This window comes from Macrotis lagotis, chromosome X, assembly GCF_037893015.1.
Source record: "Macrotis lagotis isolate mMagLag1 chromosome X, bilby.v1.9.chrom.fasta, whole genome shotgun sequence".
NCBI classification, from domain to species: domain Eukaryota; kingdom Metazoa; phylum Chordata; class Mammalia; order Peramelemorphia; family Peramelidae; genus Macrotis; species Macrotis lagotis.
Genome location: NC_133666.1, coordinates 619,024,267 through 619,048,615, shown reverse-complemented (window position 1 = coordinate 619,048,615; position 24,349 = coordinate 619,024,267). Strand labels below are relative to the sequence as shown.

The window sequence follows — 24,349 nt, the reverse complement described above, 5'->3', positions numbered from 1 at the left end:
CAACAATATATCTGATAAAGGCCCCATTTCCTAAAACATATGAAGAAGTGAGTCAAATTTCTAAGAGTACACTGGGCCTAGGCCTGACATGATGGAGTAACTATCAAGTAGGTAGAGAAAATGAGAGGTAGGCCATCAGGGTTCACTAAGAGCCTGTAGCATCACCAGACTCCCATACAGTGCACAAAGTGATTGCAGAGCACTGGGGTTCCAGATATATTGGGGTTCATCTCCTAAAAACAAGTTCACAATCTTCCAACAGGCCATGTGTGAGAGTGGACTCCTCATCCTGGCCCAGGACAAAGGACAGCAGCTCTGAAGGAAGAAAGCAAGTCTTCTTCTCAGTCTGATTGAAGTTCTTCTCCAGAATTTCTATCACCTATGGGAAATAGGATCAGACTGAATCCAGAGTCCCTGGGGAAGAGTACAGGACACTAAGTGTTCTGAGAAAGTCCCTGACAAAGCAGGTCCTGAGATAACTCTGAGTTAAAGTTACCTCTACCTTGAGGTAGTTGCATAACTGACAAGAAATTCTCTTGAGTTTGTTCTCATCCCACTGAATTCTGGGCAGCAGGGCAGAGAAAGGCACAGCTCATCTATTAGAACTGAAACTATCCTTTCTATATTGCTCCCTTTCCCCCATTTCTTTTTTTTATTGTCTAGTTCACCCATTCCAAGGTTTTTAGGAAGTTTCAGCTGACCACTCACTTTTGGGAAGTATGCAGCTTTTCTTACCATTTTTATCTCTTAGATCAGGAAGATCTTGTTCTTTTTCTCTAGCAACTGGATTAGGAGCTGATGTTGGATGTTACTCAGGGCTAGGGAAAATCAATCAATCAATCAATCAGTCAATCAGGCAATTCTTTGTTAAACACCATTCTAAGGGCTAGACTCTTCTAGGTGCTAGAGATAGACAAAAATGAATAGTCTCTGCTGTCAAGTAGTTTAGGTTGAGTAATTAGTTCATATAACTTTAGCTACTTGAGAATACATACATGTCTAGAGGACATAGAAGATAAATACAAAATCATTTGAATGTTGACAAATAGTTGTGAGGAATCAGGGAAAACTTCATGTAGGAGGTGGCACTTGATCACAGCTTGGAAGAAGGCAAGGAATTCTACGAAAAGGATTTGAGGAGGTAGATGTTTTCTAGACTTTGCAAAGCTTGGAAAAATGGAGAAGAGATGCCATAGAGAAAGAGAAACAAAAATGTAGGGTATGAGAATGAGAATAATAATGTATAATTAGGTAGGAAAGGTTAATTGAAGGCAGGTGTCAGAGGGCTTTAAAATATTTAAAGGAGGAGTTTAAAGGGCATTCAGGGGGTGTAGTGCATAGAACACTAAGTTTGGAGTTGGGAAGAGCTGAGTTCAAATATAACTTCAATAACTTTCTAATAATGTGTTCTTGGAAAATTTAATTGCTTTTTTGCCTTAGTTTCTTCAATTACAAAACAGGGGTGGCAACAGCACCTACCTCCAGTTGTGAGAATTAATATTTGTAGAGGGCCTATCACATAGTAAATGCTTTATAAATCCTAAATGATGATGATGATGATGATGATGATGATGATGATGATGATGATATTGATGCCAAGAGAGTTGAGTCACTGGAACTTATTTGGCAAGGGAATGAAATAGTTAGATCTGCATTTTAGGAAAATTATTTTGGCATTTATTAGGAGAGAGATTTGATGTAGGAAAATCCATAAAGAGAATGCTGTAATAGTGATTTGGGAGTTATGAAGGGTGATGGTTTTTGGGAGTAGTGAGAAGGGGATGGATAGTAGAGAGGGAGAATTAAAAGAATTTGACAATGGATTAGAGTATGGAGATAAGGGTGAAGGGAGAGTGGATGATGATTTTTAGTTTTTTGTACCTGATTCTAGAAGAAGAGTGGCATCCCTGAAAAAAAAGACATCAAAGTTAGGAAAAGGAATAGATATGGAGAGAAAGACACTGAATTCTGTGTTTGGGTTATCATGAGTTCCTGATGTCCAAATCAGAGTGATGAAGGAAAATCATGAAAACCAAGTTACCAACTTGATGAAGGAATTACAAAAAAAATTCTGAAGAAAATGACATCTTAAAAACAAGACTGGGCAAAATGGAAAAAGAGGTCCAAAAAAGCCAATGAGAGGAGGAATGCTTTGAAAGGCAGAATTGGCCAGATGTTAAAGGAAATGCAAAAGCTCCACTAAAGAAAATAATTCCTTAAAATGTAGAATGGAGCAAGGGGAAACTAATGACCTTGTGGGAAATCAAGAAACAATAAAACAAAAACAAAAAAAATGAAAAATTAGAAGAAAATGTGAAATATCTCATTGAAAAAAGCAACTGACTTGAAAAACAGATCCAGGAGAGATAATTTAAAAATTATTGGACTCTCTGAAAAGATCCTAGATGTCATTTTTCAAGAAATTATCAAGGGAAACTGAGCCAATATTCTCAAAGCAGAGGATAAGATAGAAATGGAAAGAATCCACCAATCACATTCTGAAAGAGATTCCAAAATGAAAACTGCCAGAATATTACAGCCAAATTTCAATACTCCCAGGTCAAAGAGAAAATATTGCAAGCAATCCAAAAGAAACAATTCAAATTTCATGGAGTCACAGTCAGGATAACACAAGATTTAGTAGCTTCTCCATTAAGGGACTATAGGGCTTGGTATATGATATTCCAGAAGGCAAAAGAACTTGGGTTACATCCAAGAATCAATTACCCAGAAAACAACATATTCTTTCAGGGGAAAAGATGGACATTTAATGAGATTGGGGACTTTCCTAATGAAATGACCAGAGCTGAACAGAAAATTTGATCTTCAGATATGAGACTCAAGTGAAGTATAAACTGGTAAACAGGAAAAGCAAATCATAAGCAACATAATAATGTTGAAATGCTTATATTCCTGCATGGGAAGATGATGCTGATAACTCAATATGAACTTTTTCATAGAAGGAGTACATAAAGATGAGACACAGGTGGGAGTTGAATTTGAAAGGTTAGTATCTTAAAAAGATGGAGTTAATGGGTGAGAGAGGAATGTACTGTGAGAAAGGGAAAATAAGTGATAATTTTTTTCACCTAAAGGAGGCAAGAAAAAGTTTTTGCAGTTAAGTAGAAGAGGGTGAGGTGAGGGGGAGGAAGAGAAGATTACTCTCATGAAAATTGGCTCAGAGAGGGAATAACATACACACTCAATTGGGTATTAAAAATATATCTTATTCTAGAGGGAATAGGAAGGGTAAAGGGTAGGAGAAAGGGGGGAGGTGATAGAAGGGAGGGAAGTTTGTGGGAAGGGGTAGTCTGATGCAAAACACTTGAGGAGGGACAGAGAGAGAGAGAGAGAGAGAGAATACAATAAATAGGAGTGGGTAGAATAGGAAGGAAGGAAATATACTAAGCAATAGTAACTGTGGGAAAAAATATTGAAACAAGTTTCTCTGATAAAGACCTCATTTCTCAAACATAGAGAACTGAATCAAATTTATAAAAATCAGAGCCATTCCCCAACTGATAAATGAGCAAAGGATATGAATAGTTAATAGTTAAAATATTCTAACTCACTCTTGATAGGAAAAATTCAGGCTGGAACAATTCTGAGGTACTACTTTATACCTATTGTATTGACTAATAGGACAGAAAGAGAAAATGACAAATGTTTCAGGGGATGTAGGGAAATAAGACATTAATGCATTGTTGGAGGAATTGTAGGGTGATTCAACAATTTTAGAGAGTGGTTTGGAATTATGCCCAAAGGGATGAGAAATTGTGCCTTCCCCTTGACCTAGCAGTGCTCCTGCTAGGTCTATACTTCAGAAAAGATGAAAAACAGAAAGGAAAATGATCTATATCTATAGGGAAATTTGTAGCAACTTTTTCGAGGGGTGGAGCACTGCAGATTGAGGGGATGCCCATTGGTTGGGGAATAGGTAAATAAATTGTGGTATGTGATTATGAGAAAATGCTGTTATAAGAAATGAACAGGATGTCTCAGTAAAAAACTAACATGAGTAGATGCAATGGGAAATATATCATATACACAGTAACAGCAATGTTGTAGGATAATCTGAAGGATTTTAATAAAGAATACTATACATTCCAAAGACAGAAATGATGGTGTCTGAATATAGATTGAAGCATACTTTTTTGTTACTATATTTTTCTTGAGGTTTACTTGGTGGGGGGATTATGTTTACTTTTATAAGATGACGATTTTGGTAATGCTTTGCAAGACCACACAGTTCTAGCTTCTATCCTATAACTTGCTTTCTCAATCAGGGGGATTCGGGTGTGAGGAAGGGAGAGAATTTGGAACTCAAGATTTTAAGAATGAATGCTGAAACTTGTTTTTGCTTGTAAATGGGGGAAATAAAATGAAGTAATTTTTTTAAAAAGTGAGTTTTTGATAAGAATTGAGATTTTGACATAGTTTCTTTGAGATATTCATGCGATATTCAGGATGTTCAATAGGAAGCTGGTGATGGGAGATAAGAGTTCAAGGGAGAGTCTAGGAGTAGATATTATATATATGTGTGTGTATATATATATATATATATATATATATATATATATATATATCTGATATTTGTCTTCATAAATCCATGGAAGCTGATGAGGAACCATGTAGGATCAATGAGAAAGGACAGAAAACTGTTGGGTTGCATTGTACGTCATCCCAAATCAGGATTTGGTCCTGACCCTGTAAAGTACAGAAAGGAAAGATTTAAGGAGAGAGAAACTTTCTTCTTATTGATGGTGGACTTTTGTAGAAGAATCAGTACCATATGAAGGACAGAGAGTTGTCTGGGAATCACAGAAATGGGCTATGTTGGTGCAATGTCTAGATGGCTTTGGGCAAGTCACTTCCCCTTTGGGGTCTTTGTTTCTTCATTAATGAAAGAGGGAGGCAATTACCTGTTATTACCTTCTAAGGATACTGTGAGGATAAAAATGCAGGAGAGATCTGAAAGATTTTTTTTGTTTGTTTTTTAGCAGAAAAACTTTATCTAGAATCCCAAGGGCCTCTTACTAAGGATCTAACAAAATATTGCTTTCTGAGTGTGTGTGACCTGGGATTTACTCCCCCCCCCTTTACCATTCCGAGCTCCCAGGAGATAGAGGAATGCCCCTGCTACTTTTGACACAAGTTGTCCATTCTGCTGGTCTTGCAGGTTACTTAGGATATTGCCTTTCAAGCCCTCCATCTTTTGGGGGAGTACCCCAGTGTACAGTCTCTGTTCAAGCTGTGGAAGAGAGAGAAGGAGAAAGCTGAGTAATGAAAGTGACATCTTCCTGGCCAAACCAACTCTTTGGGCCAATAACCAGACTCGCCCTGCCACCAAACAACACTCTTGCCTGGGGAGGATCCAGAAAATCACTTACATTAATGAGATCTTACATCAATAAGATATTAAACTGACTGTAAAAAATATCTATTTATATTCTGGTCCCTTTAATGTGCAAATAAATCTCTGATTGATTCAGGTCGGGAATAAACTATGTCTTTGAGGTTTCAAGTAGTTTATTTTTGTATGATTTTTAGAAGGTGCTACCAATGTTGGAGATCTCTGCAGGTGATCTTTTATCTAAATTATAGAGCATTGACTAGGAGCTACTAGAACAGTTCAGACAAATAAGGATGTATTCCTTCCGAGGAAGGAAGCATCTTCAAGGAGGATGGCCCTTGGCAGTGAAGAAGATATTCAGGTATGGGAAGTAGTAGATGAATCCACTGAACCCGGATGTTACAGTCAAGGGGAACTATGTGACTATGCTATGAAGTGAAAAAAGTCTTCCAGGCCATAAAGTACTAGAAGTTCTGTGTATTCTACTACCATTGTGGTCTAAGTCTGAGCCCTCTCTTGTCATGGACACAGTGCATTTGTGAGAGATTGCACCCCAGGTTTGGTTGGGGAATGTTTTGATTCTACTGTTCTTTCTATGCCATTTGAGCAAATATGTCTGTTATAAAATAATTGAGTCTACTGACTGATTAAAAGTTGGAAGAACACCAGTGGGTGCTTTTGAGCTAGTTCAGTCTCATAAGGTGAACCTAGAATCTGAGGCAGTACCCACCCTATGGAGACCCAAACAACTCTCAAATATGAGTACAAGTTGGGCAAGTAAGGGAGTTATGCAAGAAATTATTTTCTTTATTTTTTAATAAAAGTTTCTTCTATGAAAAAATGTGAATTGTCTGTTTTCTATGGGTTATGTCAGGCTCTGTGTCTTTGGGGGTTTCCATGCATATGTATCCTGTGTGGGAGTTATAAAAAAGTCAAAAGAATGTCAAAATTTCTCAACAAGTACCAGATTTTTCATGTTTTCAGAAAATCTTTAAATAAATAAAATCTTTAAATAAATCATTAAAATTCACAAGGAAAAAAATAGATGAAGACTAAAGGAGGAAACTGAGACCCAGAGAAGAAAAGATGGCACACAATGATCTAGTGAAAAAACTAGGGCTTCACCCTAAGTCCCTGGATTACTTGTTCAGGATTCTTCACTACATCATTCTATCAAATGGAAGTAATGAATTTCTAGGCCCTGTGCATGGAAGAGTGAATCATGACTAGAAATATAAGGTGGAAATCAAGATACCTCAACCAAAAGGGAAAGCATTTCATCAGAAAAAAAAACGAGTCAAGCAGTTGCTTTAGGACACTGTTTCGAAGATCTTCAAAAGTATAGATTTTGGAAAGAACAAATGGATTCATTTTGACATAACACTTTTTGTGTCACTGAACACAATGAAACGAATGAAATTAATAGACCAAGCATGGACAAGTTTCATTACTGTTGAATTGACTTTCAAAATTCGAGAATTTAGAGATTTTATCCACTGAATAAATACCCAAAGGTTCTCAACGGCTTCCTAAGAATGATAAAACAGCTAGATCAGAAGAGTGTTTTGTAAATAAGGGAATATTGAGTCTATCTCCAGCCCCCCCATCCAAAAATTCGAATGCATCTAATTTAAAAACAAAGGCCAAATGACACAAAGCTACAGATTCTTCATCATCTCCTAGAAGAAGGCACATATCTACTCTTATCACAAATGCCTGTGATATTTTTAAAGAAAAAGCATTGAAAATAAAAGGAAAGTATTAAAAATAAGGAATCAAATATGATGTTTGGATCCATGGATATTTATGTAGTATTGTTCATGTGTTCTCCCCTGATGTCCTCTGAGGTATCATTATAAAAATAATGATAGGGGTGGCTAGGTAGGTGGCGTAGTGGATAAAGCACCGGCCTTGGAGTCAGGAGTACCTGGGTTCAAATCCGGTCTCAGACATTTAATAATTACCTAGCTGTGTGGCCTTGGGCAAGCCACTTAACCCTGTTTGCCTTGCAAAAAAAAAAACAAACCTAAAAACAAATAATGACAGTACTTAAAACTTTTGCAAAGTGCCTTTTGTTCCTCAAAATAATCTTATGCTATTATTGATATCTACATTTTACAGACAAGGAAACTGAGGCTGACAAAGGATAAATGACTTGCCCAAGTTTGTGCAGAAGTGTTTGAGGCAAGATCTGAACTCAGGTGTTCCTATCTCCAAGAGCATCTTTCTGTTAACTATGCTACCTGGTTGGGTTAAAGAGGAAGGCTTCAGAGGCTTGGATAGCAGAAAATCAGATCTAGTAGTCTCTACTTGGTGTAAAGACCTGGTGACCAACTGATGCCTTTTCCTCAAGAACAAATCTAGCTAGGTTCAGAGAGCATAATAATAGTTCAGCAACAGTTGCAGAATTTTGGGGGCCCTAACTTCATGAAATTATCTCACAGGGAATGATGATTTTGCAGTCTGTGTCAAGAGAGAGAATCCATCTATGGTTCTTATTGTGGATCCGTTTTCTTAACCTATTCAAGATTTTTCAGTCACAGTATCAACACATCATGAGATGATAAGCTCCATGGTGAGCTTCCATTATTTAATTCTATTTAATTATTAGTTAGCAATTCATTTGTATTTAATTTTTGTATCTCTTCTCCCACTGAGTACAGTATCTGTACACAACAGTTACTCAAGAAATGTTTGCTCAGTTAAATAATTTGAGTAAGTAAACTTAAGACAAAGAACTACATTAAAGTGCTCATATATTGATAATTCAACTATCCAAAGACCAAACTCTGAAAAAACAAGAAACAAGAATGGTAGGAAGAACGAGGAAAGGAGTAGTAATAATTCCTGGGAATAAAAGGATTCAGAAAGACCCAAGTACTTTAATAAAATTAATATTTTGAACTAAATAACTTCTAATACTCCTTCTAACTTTGAAATTCTGTGATTCAAGACCTTTTGCTAAGTGATAAATTGAACATGGGTACTGAGGTTATGGTAGTGCAGAAGAAATGTCCTCTCTTAGGGAAAGAAGTTGGTGTACAGACTTGGTGACCAACTGATGCCTTTTTCTCAAGGACAAGTCTAGCTAGGTTCAGAGAGCATCATAATAGTTCAGCAACAGTTGCAGAATTTTTGAGGCCCTAATTTCACTAGACCAGAACAAGAAACCTCTGAGAAGACAGGACAAGGCAGACTGTGTCCCAGAGGGACATATTAGAAACTTATTAGAAATATATATGGTTCATCAATATGATCTTTTGTGGAATTCTTTCAGTGTAGATGATTATGAAAACCATGGTTTATGTGTTGTATTAGAGGGTTGGGAAGAATAAAATGGCAATAATTTCTTTATCATGTTTCTCTCTTTTTAAATTTGTATTTTTTTCAGAAATGGAGAACATTATCTTCCTGAAAATATTTTTATGTATGTAAATTATGTAGTAGGTAATTGGTAAATATGTAATACAGAAAATTTCTTTTTTCTTTTTGCGTGTCAACTGAGCATTTTCACTATAGTTCAGTCATTTAAGTCATATCTGACTCTGTGACAACTGGGATTTTCTTGGCAAAGATACTGGAGTGACTTGCCATTTTCTTCACCAGTTCATTTTACAGATGAGGAATCTGAGGTAAACAGGATTAAGAGACATATCCATGGTCATATAGTTAAGTGTCTAAGACTAGATTTAAAGTCAGGAAGATGAATCTCCCTAACTGTAATATGGGCACAGCCTAGTTGCCCTGTACATTTTAATAACCAAATGTAAATATTAAGAATAAAAATAATATCAGCACTTAAAAATAAAACTCTACTTGGTGATTAGATTCCAGGGGGTTTCTGTTGGCACAAGTTACTCAGAGAGGATTCAGTTCTTTACCCCCACATAATTACAAACTTTTACATATTTGATTATTTGGATCTTGATTCAGTTCACTGAGCAATTGTGTAAAACAACTCAGTAATAATTACTACTAATGCTCCTGCTCCCTTGGTCTCTGCATCTTAGCTATTTGCCTAAACAACAATCCTTAGACCATCCTCCTCCCTCCAACCCCTGTGCTTCTCAGGGAATTCCTCAATTTACAGGATCATAAGATCTAGAATTGGAAGGGACATTAGCATTCATCTAAGCCAGTCTTCTCATTTTAAAGATGGGAAACCGGAGGCCCAGACAGGTATGCTGACTTCCCCAAGATAGCACAAGTGGTTAAAAAGTCCAGCCTGATATGAGGCTCTAACTCAAAATCCAGTGCTGTCCTCACCCACTCTTCCTTCTGTCTTCTCCTATCTCAGGCCCCCAACCCCCCATCCTGTGATTCTCTGTTGCTCTGACTTCCACACTCTCTCACTGTATCTTCTAAGTCTCACTCTGGAGGAGTCCCAGAAGAGCCTGAAGCAAAAACTGCTTTAACTTCCTGTTCAGCATGGTCATCAGGATGATTTTTTTGCTCTTCATCTCATTCTGCAGTTGCTTGAAGTAGCTGACTATGACTGTCATTCTCTTGCATATACCTAGAAGGAACAAAACATCTAAGGTCGGCATCAAACCATCTAAGGTCGGCATCAAACCCCAACTCTCATGCCCTTCATTTCTGGTCCTTGCTGCTGGATTGGGTTGCTGTCTTCTCCTTTTCACCAGGTAGATATCTGTATTCTCTGACCAGCCCATGGGTACCCAGGCAGGTCACAGAGACCTTCCTCTATCATAGTAAGGAAGGGCAGCAAGCCAGACACCTGATTCTCAAACTTAGTCACAGGTAAGTTAGGTCATGGCTTCTCTTCTATGGAAAAGGGAGTCATGGTTGAAGAGTCTCCAGAACTTTCCAAAGAAAGGACATGCTGTTTAGTGTCTTTATCAATGATTTGGATAAAGGCATCAAGTTTCTTTGTTACTTCATTTCATCTGTTGCTATATTACTCTGATTAATCATAATAATAACTGGCATTTAAATAACTAACAAATATTATCTCATTAGACCCTCATAACCACCCTGAGAGGCAGGTGCCATTATCATCTCTATTTTACAGATGGAAAAACTGAAGCAGACAGAAGTTAACTGATTTATCCAGGGTAACTCAGCTAGTATCTTAGACCAAATTGAATTTAGATCTTCTGATTTCATGTCCAGAGGTCTGTCTCCTACACCATCTAGTGGCCAGTTAGGAATATTCATGCCAATGGGGAGTTCAAGAACTGCCTCATATTTTCTTGGTATCCTGTACTTCCAACATTTCCCTTAGTTTCACTACAACCCATCTGTAGTTGCTCTCAGTACATAGTGCATCCTGGGCCTTTTCCAATCCAACATTTCCTGGATGAAATCTTTTTTATGAAACTTCTATACAGCTCTTACTTGGACTGGCATCCCCTGGAAAATGGTCTTCAGTCTTTTCATCTGTCCTGTTCCCCCTCCAATTCTGGATGTGTTGCCTCTTTGACTGAGGGGTGAGGTGTTGTGGAAGACTTGGAAACCATGAACTATCCAATATATCTTTCATCTGAGTTTCAGTGGGGAGAGGTGGAGGAGATAAAATCATATGGGAAAAGAGCCACACACCTGATCGGTTATATTCTTTATATTCTGTTCTTGAAAAGAGAAAATATTTGTTTCACTTATCAGAGGTCATCCATCCCCAGGATTCATTAGGAATCACAGTACAGAATAAATTGCCCAAATTCAAATCAAAGAATTAGATTTATCACTCTTGGGTACCTGATGCAAGTTGTCTTTCCATTCCTATGGTTCTTATTGTCCAGTCTAGCAGGCGATGTTAGGTCATCGTCAGACTAACAAGATCAGCTGTTTCCTATTTAGCTAGGGTTTCCAAATTTGTAAAGCACTTGTCCTGATTATCTCACTTGATTCTCAAAGGGACCCTGAGAGATCAAGGCTATAAATGCTATGGCTCCCATTTTACAGATAGGGAACCTGGGCCCCTCAACAATATGGCCATAAGGATTTGAACCAAGATTTCTGCTGACCATTAGTCAAGAATAGAGCTTCTTCATCTGTAACAGGAGGTATCTCACCCCTTAAGAGATAGAATGATTCAATTGTTTTACATTCTATTAGATAAATATAAGTAATATAAAACAGATAAGTTATCACTGACATCATTTTTAGGCAAATGGAGGAAAGGTACCAGAGAAGACTCTACCAAACAAGTAGGATTCAATATTCCTCTAAGACTTTCATGTTCTTCCAGATTTAGAGGCTAGCTCTTTAGCCACTCTATTTCCTTGTTGGTTCTTGTTCTTTCCTATCTTCCCTTTCTTTCATCTTGCATAGAGGAACATTCCCTAGTTCACCTTGGTGTCCTCTCTGTGACTCACCTAACTAGAACCCTAGGATTAATCAAAATCAGAGAGGGATTCTTTCTTAATTATGAGAAACTAAGATACTCCTTGTGAAACTGGACAGTGCCAGGATAATGGATTCATGTATGGGTTGTCAATGGCTCATTGGGTCTGGAGGCTAGGAAGACAACCAAGTTAGTCACTCACCTTTGGGTAGGAAGGTTTTCTGGTTCTTGTCTGGAATTTGAAGAACCACTAGATAAAGAAAAACATTGATGAAAAATGATAAAAATCCAGTGCAATTGTAATTATGGGAGAAAAAGTTCAGGCTTCCATTACTAGAGAGCCTATAAATCAATGTAGCCTTTTTTAAAAAAAATTGCCTGGCTCAATTTCATAAATGCTGCAAAACCAGTCATTTTCTTGTACTTAGTGATTTCACTGCCAGGATCATTAGTATTGGAAGAGAAATCTAGAGATTAACTAGTTCAACCACATCAAGCATTTTTCTGCTCAGGAAGCTGAGACCAAGGACTTTATCTTAAGGCTAATGTTACTTTGGTGCTTTAAGAACTCATAATTTTATTGGGGTAGGCATTGCCTCTACAATCATGGACCACAATGTAGGTGGTCAACCTGCTTCGAGGAGGAGTCTCCAAATTTAATTTGATTGGTTCATAAGTGACAGACATACCTGGGGCCCATACCCAGAACTTCTCCAGAGATTTCACTTAGAACCCACTGATGACACATCAGATTAAGACTTAGATGGAGGAAGATTGTAATTAACATTGGAAAGATAAGGCCAGTCTATACAAAAATAGAACTGCTCCATTAAAAAAAATGAAAACAAAGTGCATGACCAACAACAGAATTAAAGCAAAATGTCACACTTGAAAGGGATTTCAGAGTACATCTAGTTCAAAGTGTGCTGGAGCATAAATCTAAGGTCTCCTTGACCAGTGATCATTTAGCCTTTCCTTGAATACCTCGAGATAAGATTTTCTTTCTTTTACAAGACACTTCTTATCTACTCTTAAGTATTGTCTTTCCATTGCCTTAAGGAAGATTGTGATATGATGGAATAGATTGAGACTTGCCAATGTCATGGAATATTTTTAAGCAATTAAAAAATGTGAAATGTGAAGAATACAAGGAAATATGAAAAGAGGGAAGGAAGCAAAGCAGGTGAATGAATAAACATTTATTAAAGTTATACTATATTCCAGCACTGTGGCAAACATTTTACAAATATTATCACATTTAATACATTTAAAACTCCGTCAAGTTGGTGCAGTTATCCTCAATTTACAGATGAGGAGACTGAGGTTGACAGAGATTAAGTGACTTGCCTAAGCTTACTTATAATGTCACAGCTTGTGTCTAGACTAGATTTAAACTCAAAGTCTTGCAGATCAGAGAGAGTAAAATCACAGACATAAAATTTGAGAGATAGAAGACTTCTTGCTGACTATCCAGCCTAACCTACACCTGAAGTGTTAGAACACACTAAACGCATTCGAAGGCTCTGTTAATTATTTCACATTTCTCCTATATAGCTTGATTTATATCTATTTATTTGCATATTTTATCCTGCATTAGAGTGAAACTCCTTGAGGGTAGGAACTGGCTTTTGCTCTTTTTTGTATCCTCATCATATAGCAAAGTACCTAGAAAACAGTAGGTTCTTAATTGTTTATTGATTGACTGAAAGTGAGTCAATGAACACTGACATCCTCAAAAGCTTTGAGAACAGGAAAAAAGACTGGGGAGAGTGACTGCTGGAAATAAGTTTCTGTGAATATTTTTTCCATGTTTCCATTTTTTTTGTAAAAAAAGGAAACAATTATGATTTTACAGTTTTATTTGGAATAGTCTTCCTTACATGGCTCCTGCAGTTATACCAAGGGAGGCCTCATTGGGAAATGAGAATCTTGAAGGGATGAAAGCAGAACAGATGTTTGGTTATACTGGTTTGTCTATCAATCAATCGATCAATAAACATTGATCAATTGCCTACTATGTCAGACCCTTTGCTAAGCACAAGAGGAAGCTAGAAAGGCTTTGAGTAAAGTGCTAGGCCTGTTGTCTAAGGGCCAGCCTAGATCAGTGCAGAGAAACTCAACCCCTGGCTGGTTATTGGGGGATGGATTTTTGGCCTGGGCTAGTCTTGAAGAGTACATGGACTATATTGCTGTAATCAGTATCTAAGGAAGAAGCAAACATATAAAACATTTCCTTTGAACTATAAGTATTATGGTTTCTATTTTCCATATTGGTATGATGTCCAGAAAAAAAAGGATCATTAGAAAGGGAAGAAGGAAATGGAAAGAGGATACCTATTCTCTAGTGCCCTCAAAACCTCTCGTGCTTTCTCTCCTGAGTAGTTGAAAAACTCATTGAGGAGAAGATTAGGCTCCTTTGCCCTCCCTCTGACTGAGCCCAGAAGTGAGCCCTCCCACCTAAGAGTCTTGGTGTGGAGCAGAGATAGTTGAGGGTGGTCTCTGGTCAAGTCATCTACCTAGCCAACTGGACAGCTAAGTTCCCCAAACATCTGGAGATGTATGACAATCATGCTCCCTCCCCTGACCACCATGCCCCCACACCCATATTCCTTTGTTAGGGGGAAGCTAGTTTATGGTGAATTTTGCCCACCTTCTCCATTCTCCTTACCCCAGTCCTTCTGATGCAACTTACTCCAGTGGTCCTGGATAATCAGCTTGGCAACTTGGAAAGCAAGTCTACTGCCCTCAGGGATAGTCACTGTCTTTACTGTGTTTAAGCGGCCCTCACCCTCACCCTGAGGAGAGAAGGAAAGAGGTGAAGGAGTCACAGACACCTTAAACAACAGCTCATTCAACCCTCTCATTCTCAGGAAATCTAAGAGATGAAGGGACTTGCCCAAGGTAGCACAGCTAGAATCTGGACTCAGGGCCTTTAACTGTTAATTCAGTTCAGAAAGTGCTAGGCTTAGATCATGAATCTCAAGATTGGATCATGGAAGAGAGGGTGGAGCAGAAGTCAGGATGGAACACTCAGAGTCAGCCCCAGTTCTTTGCAATGGGGAGAGAGGGAATGAAAAGAAATAGAGGGCCAGCACAGGGGTTTTGAGATGAAAAAAACCTGGAGTGGGACAACAATCAACTCTCAGTTATTGACAGGTGTTCCCATCATTCATTTTTCCATATCCACAATTTTTCAACCCCAGGCTGACTCCCCTTTAATTATCTGGGGAGTTTGTCTGTGTATATATGTGTATATATATCTGTGTATAAATATATATATATATATATATATGTATCTGTGTGTGTGTGTGTGTGTGTGTATTTTGGCATGTGTGTATGTGTATGTGTGTGTGTGTGTATGTGTGTGTGTGTGGTCTTCTTCATTCAATACTCCTGGGAAGTCTTATCAAAATTGGTGTCCTGAAGACAGGGATGCAGCAGCTTCCCGACACACCATACTATATTCCAAACCTCAACTTGCATTATTTGCTTGCTTGATGATTATCTATACCACTGAGAATGACTGAGAACTCACTAAATTAGAGTTATCCACACTAGGACTTGCTATTTTTAATGGATATGCACCAAATGCAAGGCAAGAAATTCACTGGAATCTAGTAGAGTCTTCAGGAATAGTCCAGGTCTCTAGCTACCTCTTGGGAGTCTCTGGGGTTATAGGGTTGAGACTGGATGGGACTGGGACATTTGGACCCTCCCCCTCTCCTTCACCATCTAATTAAAATATGTGTTCTAATCAGGAAAAATGACATGCCAAGAATAGAGATCTTTCCAGCATCTCCCAAATTTCTGGACTTCTTCAGGATGGTCTTTTTCTGGGTCTTCACAACTTCTGTCACAGCATACAGGTTCTCCTCCTGTTTCTGAAGCTGCTGAGTGATAGAAGGCTCTGGTGTCTTCACTTTCCTATAGAAGAGGAAGAAATGCAGCAGGTAAGGGATCTGGAAATATTTCTCTCTCTCTCTCTCTCTCTCTCTCTCTCTCTCTCTCATCCCTCTCAGTCATGACCTTCCTCAAGACCACCTCCAGGTACAGTATATTTAGTTTTCACCATGCCAATGGTGGTTTGGATCAGAAGATGATTTGTGCACATATTTGGATCACCTAAAGCTCTGATTGGAGTAAAAAAGACTCCTAAAAGTCAAAGACATTTTAGGAAGGATAGTCTTGAAAGAAAGAGCCATTCAAAGAAGGGCCACCAAGATGATGATGAGTTGAAAAAAACAATTAAGCAGGATAGAAACAGCTAAAAGAACTGGGGTTGTTTAACCTGCAGAAGAGAGTTATAGGTGATAAGATGATTCTGTCATAAAAAATACAAAAGTCTGTCATGGAACAAACTTGTTTCCTCCTAGTCTAGAGGAAGGAAATAAGACAAGTTCAAGGAAGTCACTAGGGGATATATTTCAATTCATAATAAAGAAAAGCTTTCTAATAATTAGAGCCTTTCAATAAAGGAATGAGGGCCCAGTAGCTAGTTCCCTCTTGCTGAAGGCATTTATGACCAGGCAAGGGATGCTATGAAGAGGACCCCAAATTAAATAGAACTCCTGACTAGATTCCTTCTCAGATCCCATACCTTTCACAAAACTGACTCTAACCTGTGACTGGTATTACTTTACACTGTTTCCTTTTGGGGCCTCTGCATTGTATCTGCACTAGCTCCAAACTCATTTCTTTCTTTTTTTTTGTTTTTGTTTTTTTAGGTTTTTTTTTTTTTTTTGCAAGGCAAATGGGGTTAAGTGGCTTGCCCAAGGCCATACAGCTAGATAATTATTAAGTGTCTGAGACCGGATATGAACCCAGATACTCCTTACTCCAGGGCAGGTACTTTATCCACTACACCGCCTAGCCACCCTAAACTCATTTCTTTTGGAACCCACTCCTGCCTCCTGTCTTTGCACAGGTTATTCCAGGTAATTGGGCTACCATCTCATCCCCCACCTACATCTGCTGAAGTTTCTACTCTCCTTTTAAGAACTCAACCTCAGGGATGAAGTCTTCCCTGTCTCAGTGGAATAGGAAGTTTCTCTTCCCAAATTCCTCCTAACACTTTATCACACAATCTTAGAAGGGACCTAAGGGACCCTTAGAAGGGATCCTCTGGGTCAACCTCCTCATTTTACAGATAAGGAAACAGTCCCAGAAGTCCCAGAAGAGTTTAATGTCTTGTCCAAGTTCATAGGATAATTGTCAAGGAAGACAAGATTAGAACTCTGATTGCAGAGCCAGTACCTTTCCCACATTGAATACCTTTTTTTAAAAAAGATTTTCATTGATATGTTTTACTTTTATATCACCTAGATGTCCTCCTGTATCCTTCCTCCTCCTCCTTCCCAGAAAAATCCTCTGTTATAACAAAGATTTTTTTAAAAAGAGGAAAAGAAAAACAATTAGCAAAATTAATTTCTTGAAGGAAATTTTATATTAATATATGCTTCCACATATATCTATGGTATTCAATGTCTGCAAAGAATTATGGGAGGTAGCTCCTCACATCTCTTCTTTGGAGCCAAGTTTTTTTCCCTACCTTTTCAACATTAATTTACAATTATCTTGCACTTGTTCTTTCCATTTACAGGGCTGTTGCTATCATTTTGGGAGCAATGAGGTGGTGCAGTGGAGTGCCAGGTTTGGAGTAAGAAAGGACTAAATTCAATCTGGTCTCAGACATTTATTAGTTGGGTATCACTGGACAAGTCATTGAACCTGTTTGCCTCTGTTTCCTCATCTGTAAAATGAACTGGAGAAGCAAATGGCAAAACCACTTTAGTTTCTTTCCCCCCAAAATCCTTAAGTGGAATTAATAATGTTTGTTCTTCATTTTCAGAGAAGACCACTATATCAAGATGGTGATGCCATGACAAGCACGTGAATTTGGATTTGAGTGAAGGGTGCTGTGCTAAGTCATCAGCCTCACTTTATCCTCCAGAGTCATCTGGATTCAGTAGCCAGATAGGCCTGGGTGCAAGGAAATTAGGGTTAAGTGACTTACCCAAGGTCACGCAGCTAGTTAAGAGGCCAGATTCCAACTCCTGTCCTTCTGACTCTAAGGCCAGTGCTCTATCCACTTTATCACCTAGCTGTCCTTGACATGCCTGAACACCAGTTTACTTTTTATTTTGTTTTCCTTCCTCTGCTTACTTCAATTTATACCAATTTGTGGAAATCTTTCCATGCTTTATTGAATTTACCATGTTAATCTTTTTTTTAGACCATAGTAATATCTCATTACATTTATATGCCATAGTTTGTTTAGCTTTATCCATTATCAATGAATATCTACTTTGTTTACAATTCTTTGCTACCACAGTGTTACTATAAATATTTTGTATGAGCCTTTCTTTATGGAAGTAACCTCCATGAGGTTATATTCCTATCAGTGAAATCTCTGCATTTAAAGGCATGGGCAATGGAGTCATTTTTTTTTTTTGCCTAATTTCAAATTGCTTTCCAAAAAGTTTGTATTTTGTTCAAAGATCCAAATTCATCACTGTGCCTGTCTTGCCAAAAACTTGTCCATATTGACTATTCCTGTTTTTTGTCATCTTTGCTACTTTACTGGATCTGAGGTAAAGTCTTAGAGTTGTTTTGATATGAATTTCTCTCATTACTAATGATTTGAAACATTTTTCCATATGATTAGTGAAAAAGAAGACAAGGTATAACTCAATTAAGTTTTATGAGTTTATTAATGGGCATATGAAAAATTTACCTCCTTCAGCATCCTTCCCTAATCCTTTGTTCTGTCATGAAAACTCTGGTAGATTCAGTTAAATTGGAAAGACTTTAGAGACCAAGGGAGAGAATACATATCAATGGTAATAAGAGATGCAAAGAAGAGTAAATGAAAGAGAAAACGTATAATGGGGAATCTAGGATTGGAGAAATGCCATAGGTGTGGAATGTGGCTGTAAGAACAAAGATTGTCATACATTAGTGTCATATGTTACTGAAGGAATCTGTAACCTCAAAGCAAAGACAGTGTGGGATTCATCATCTCCTTTCATGATCACCACATTTACTGAACACTGCTTATATGGGACCTCAGAGATGGCTCTTGATTGTTTTTCATTGCATCTGGGGCTATCCCCAGTTATCCTGATTCATATCTGGCTATTAAATCCACATAGCTGTGGAGGAAAAAGTTAGACTGGTGACTTTGCACATCGCTTAAATCCAATTCATTTGCATTTCATGATATTACCTCCCTGAGGTCATGATCCTCTTTAAGAATGAAGTACAACAACATCATTGTTCCCAGAGAAATGGTCACAGAGAGTAAGGTTTTTGGAGGACCATCTGCCTCCTCATTCGGTTCCGTTCCTGTCCACTAACCACTTCTCTCAGTTGGCTGTCTCTGCCAGTGCCTGCCAACTTCACATTAGCCAGCAATAGTTGGAGCCACCATTTCTCTAACATTTAAGCACTTTAAAAGGCTTTCCTCACAACAACTAACATTTTGTGAATGAAGAAACTGAGACTCAGCTAGTGATATTTGACCTTGAGCTGTTTATGTCCACGTGTCTCATTTTCCTCATCAGTACAACAAAGGGATAAGACTTAGATGACACCTCAATTCCCTTCCTACTCTAACGTTTTAGAATACTTTTTTTGCCTCAGCATGTCCCAGACGAAATAATTGCACACTCCCCTTTTAAACATTTACCTACCTAATGGAGAATATTTTAAAAATGAATCTTTACTAGGCAGTCAGGAGAGGGAAGCTTTGGAGTTTTCAGCTCCTTTGCTAGCTTTAAATAAACAAAATGAGACCCAAATATAAACTACTTATTCATAGTCTAAATCCAGAGCCCTTTCCCCAGATTTCTGATGCTTACAGACATTTCCACCCAGATGTCCCACTGACACCTCAAGCTCAATCAGCCATCAACTGAGCTCATTCAACTGTAAATCAGATCTTTTTCTGATTTACTACTTCTGTCCTTAACAAGACCATTCATACAGTCTCCTATGCTGATAACCTTGGAGCTATTGTTGGCTCTCCACTCTTTCTAACTCACTCATCTCATCAATTAGTAGGTCCTTGTTGATCCCATCATCTTTTTACATATATCCCCTCCATGGCTATCACACTATTACAGGCACTAATCACCACTAGCAAGAATTAACTCAACTGAGTCCTGCTTCTTCCATCCTCCCCCCTCCTTTAAAATGTTCTTCATATAGCTGACAAACTAAACTTCCTTATAAACTGATCTGGTCCTGTCATTCCTCCTTTCAGTGTCTTCCCATTGCCTATGAAATATAGTTCAAACTCCTCTGTCTGACAATCAAGACCTTCCTTCAATCTGATGCTCATCTACCTTTCCTAACTGCATATGACTCCACTCCACTCCCATTACATTTTATTCCAATGGAACTATTTGAAACTGCCCTCAAAATGGCAAATAAAACAATGCTGATGTTTACCCTACATTAATAAAATTAATAAAGATTTTAAAAAGTAGGCATAAGTAATGTTATTGTGGACATGGAAAGATAGATGAACTAAAATACTGGAGATGGAGCCACAAACTGGCTGAATTTTTCTGGAAAACTGAATTTGGAACCATGCTAAAATGTTCATATCCTTGATCTGGAGGTGCTATTGCTAGGCATATATGCCCTAAGGAGGTTAAAGTGAGAAGGTCCTGCTAGTGCTTTTTATGGTAGCTGAGAAGTAGAAACAAAGTAGATGCCAAAAGATTATGGTAACTGAATGAATGAGAAATGAAGACTGAAGAATTCAGAGAAACAAAGGAATCCTTTTCTGAACTGAGGCAAAATAAAGTAAATACAAATAGAGTATGAACATACATGATATAAATGGGAAGATAATGAGTAATTATATTGACAGAATTTGTTCTTGATGAATAAAGGGTAAGAAAATGAACCTTCCTCCTTTTCATGCAAGGTTGGTAACTATGAATGTGAATCATCACATACTTAATCAGACTCAGTTATCATGTTGTTTTGCTGACCCATTTTCTCACTTTATTTTGTATTCTTTGTCACAAGAAATGGATTGCTAGCTGGGGAAAGACATTAAGATATTGAGGTAGCATTAAAAAACAGAAGATACCAATACATTTGAAAAAGAATCCACTGGCCCTGAAACATGCCTTTTTTTACTCATGTTGTTTCCTCTTCCCAAAATACCTTCCCTCACTCTCTTAACCTGTTAAATTCCTACCCATTTATTCTCTTACCCAGTTATACTCAAAAACCCCCATCCTCCAGTTAGCCTTTCCAGATCTCCTCCTGCTGGGAATAACCTTCATCATATCTCACTTTGTTCCTTCTTTGTATACATACATAATATTATGAATTATTGTTTAAATGTATTGTTCTCATCTCCCACTACACTGTAAGCTTCATGAGGTTAGGGATACAAACTTATCCATGCTTCAGACAATACTGAACATTTGTAGGTGTTGATAAGAAGTAAACACAATCTCTACACAAGGCAAACTCAGACTCTATAGTTCTCCCTGGTTGTGCTGGGATAATATTCCCTTGTTCCCACTTCCTCCCCCACTTTCCCCCACACCTCAAAGAGAAGTCACTAGAGTTCTCTATTCCTTTCACCTTTCCTTTTCTAAGCAGTCCCAGATGTTTTGGTTCACAGTGAGAAGCATGGCCTCCCGGTTGGCTCTGTTTGAAGGCTGTCCTGAAATTTTCCCTTGAACATATGGGATCATCTCTACACTGACAGACACCTGCCCATCTACTTCATCAGTAATGGAATTGTCCCTGCTGGATCAGTTCTGGGGAGAGAGAGACCAATCCTTAGGTAAACTGAGGTTTAAATCTGGTGGTGCATCAAGGGCATACAAGAGGCAAGGTAAAGGCAGCTAGGACTCTAGTCTTATGATTACAATTTGTATATAGTCACAATCATTCACACTTCTATAGAACTTTAAAATGTACAAAAATGCTTTCTGTACAACCAGTATCTGAGTAGGGATGTTATCATCCCCATTTTACATATAGGAAATAGAGGCTCAGAGAAGGTAAATGCCTTATCCTCTGTCACATCTCTGATGGCTTAGGAAGTGGAAGAACCAGGGTTCCAACCCAGTTCAAACTCTGCAGTGCCTCCCCAATTCACCACATCCTTTCTTTAGGATGACTGTGTAGAATGTTCTGAACATCACTGAGACAGGTCAGCAGGGACCCACACAGCGATCCTAGCAAATTATGTATTCTAACCAAGGCTGTTGAACACATTTTCCCTTCATATCCAACTCAGTAGCTTTACCCAACTCCTCTCACCCACCAGCCCTGACTATCCCATCACTTTCTCAGGGGATTTTACCTGGTTCTGAGGAGCTTGGATCCAGAATGTCCTTGAGAGTCAAATTGAGCCAAACATATCAGGACCTCCAAAACCAGGAACTCTTGGTCTTCTTCTGGACAAGATTGTAGGGACTGAAGTGGTACTCCTGAGGCTATCCACAGGGATCAGCTCCCCATCTTTGCTCAGCTCTTGAGCCACATTATTGGCAGCACATTCAAATACAGACACCATGGTTCTTAGGAAGGACAAGAGAGAAGAGAGGGGCTAGAAGTTAGTTAGTCTCTGTGTCTCTTCTCTCCTGAAGGGTCAGAGTTGTCAGTTTAATGCTTTTCAGGGAAGCCAGACAACTTTCAGTCAGTCTAAAAACCTTACTGCATGCCAGGCATGTAGGTAGACAAAAAAAAAAAAGACTAAAGACAGACACTGGTCTTCAAGAGTTAACAACCTAATTAGAGAGATAATATGCAAGAACTATGTAATATATATATATATATATACATGTATACATATATATATGTATATATGGAGGTGCTAGAAAGAAGAGTAATTAGGGAAAATTTTTCTGAAAAAAGTGAAATTTTAGCAGGTATTGAAACCTGAGAGTCCAAGATGGGGAGATAAAGAGGGAAAATATTCCAGGTGTGAAGAATAGAGAAACTGTCCTGAGCCAGCAAAGAGAACAGGTCAGGGATCAAAGTAGAAGACAGCAAGAGAGATAGAGGGCTACCTTCAGATAGATTTTAAATGTCAAGCAGAGTATCTTGTATTTGGTAGTATGAGAGAACCACTGGAGTTTCCTGAGTGGAGGGCTGATGTGGTTTGATCTACACTATATAAATGTTAGTTATCACCTTCATTATTATCATTATTCATTATATCTTCATTTTTAATCAAGTGTCTAGCTGTTGCCTCTACTTCATCTTCCACTCCTCAACCCCTTGCAATCAGGCATCTAACCTCCTCCCGAACAGAAATTTCCCTCTTTAAGGTGTCCAACAGTCACTTAATTTGTTAACGGATAACTTTCTCAGCGCTCATGTTCTTGACCATTCTGCAGCCATCACTCTCCCCTCCCTCATTCTTTGTGTTCTCTGCTCCTTCAGCTTTCATGGCACTGCAAAAGGCTGAGGAGTAGCTCACATTTATATAGCTCCTATGATAAATCAGACACTATTCTAAGTGCTTTCAGATTACTATGTCATTTGAGCCTAACAAACACATTGGGAGATAGATGCTCTTATTATCCCTATTTGACAGTTAAAGAAATTGAAGAAGGTAGGGGTGAAATGACTTGCCTGAAGGTCACACATCCAGTAAGTACCTGAGGATGGATTTGAACTCAGGACTTCCTCATTTCAGGTTCAATGTTCTATCCACTGTGCCACGTCACTTTCCAGAGAGGAAAAAATTCAAGTCAAAAGTTCTAAGCATTTTTTCAAGTCATGAACACCTTGGACAGCTTTTGGACCCCTTATCAGACCAATGTTTATAAATGCATAAAAAAAAACTACCCAAGATTTCAAAGGAAACCAAATAATTGAATAAAAAGTTGTATTTTCCCCCTATGCAATTTCATGGACTCTCTGAAATCTTTCTATAGGTAAGAAACTATCTTAAAAGGGTATTTCAGGGGCAGGTGGCATTGTGTACAGTAGGATAAGACCTGAATATGTTTACAGAGAGAGCTCTCAGGAGTCAACTAATGAGAAAATGATGATTAGAGAGAGTAAGCAAGTCTGGGAGGGAGAAATGAAGCAAAGAAAAGAAACCTGAGAAATCAGAGACTGGGACAAATTCCTGAAGAACTGAGATCCATAAACTATAAAACCTAAGGCACAGAACACAAACTGGAATTTCTGGATGATTTCTGTCTCGGGGTACTAAACAAATGAGATCAAAATGCCTGTCCCCTAACCCTAGTCTTACACCAATAGATTTTAGTTAGGGAGGTTTCAGCTTGGACTCTAATTCTTAAATATCTTTTGATCTCTAGAGCAGCAGACCTAGTTCAGGCAGTATGACCTCCTTGGGTGTTCCTGCCCAGGAGATGCACCCCGGGGAATTCTGGCTAAGCCCAAGAGACAAATTTCGAGGAAGAGGCCAAGGCTAAACCCAACATTTTTTTTTCTGATTGGGAGAACATGCTGGTCTAGGAAAGGAAGCCCAGACTCACTGTTAGAATGAGTAACAAGCTTGGAGAAGAAACAAGGCATTGGAAAACAGTTCTCCAAAGTCAGAGTTCAAGGTCAGAAATGGGAAAACTGATGACACTGACTGCTTTCTCTAGGAATAGACTGAGCTAGGGAATCCCACCAGCCTAATTATCCATTTTTTTTAGGTCTCTTGGCACACCTAAGAAGAGGAAGCA

General features: G+C 38.4%; 1 pseudogene; it reads right to left on the bottom strand.

Annotated features, from left to right (window-relative positions):
* Window positions 1-135: 135 nt before the first annotated feature.
* LOC141499427 (gasdermin-D-like) lies at window positions 136-22,343 on the bottom strand (annotated as a pseudogene).
* Window positions 22,344-24,349: the final 2,006 nt, after the last annotated feature.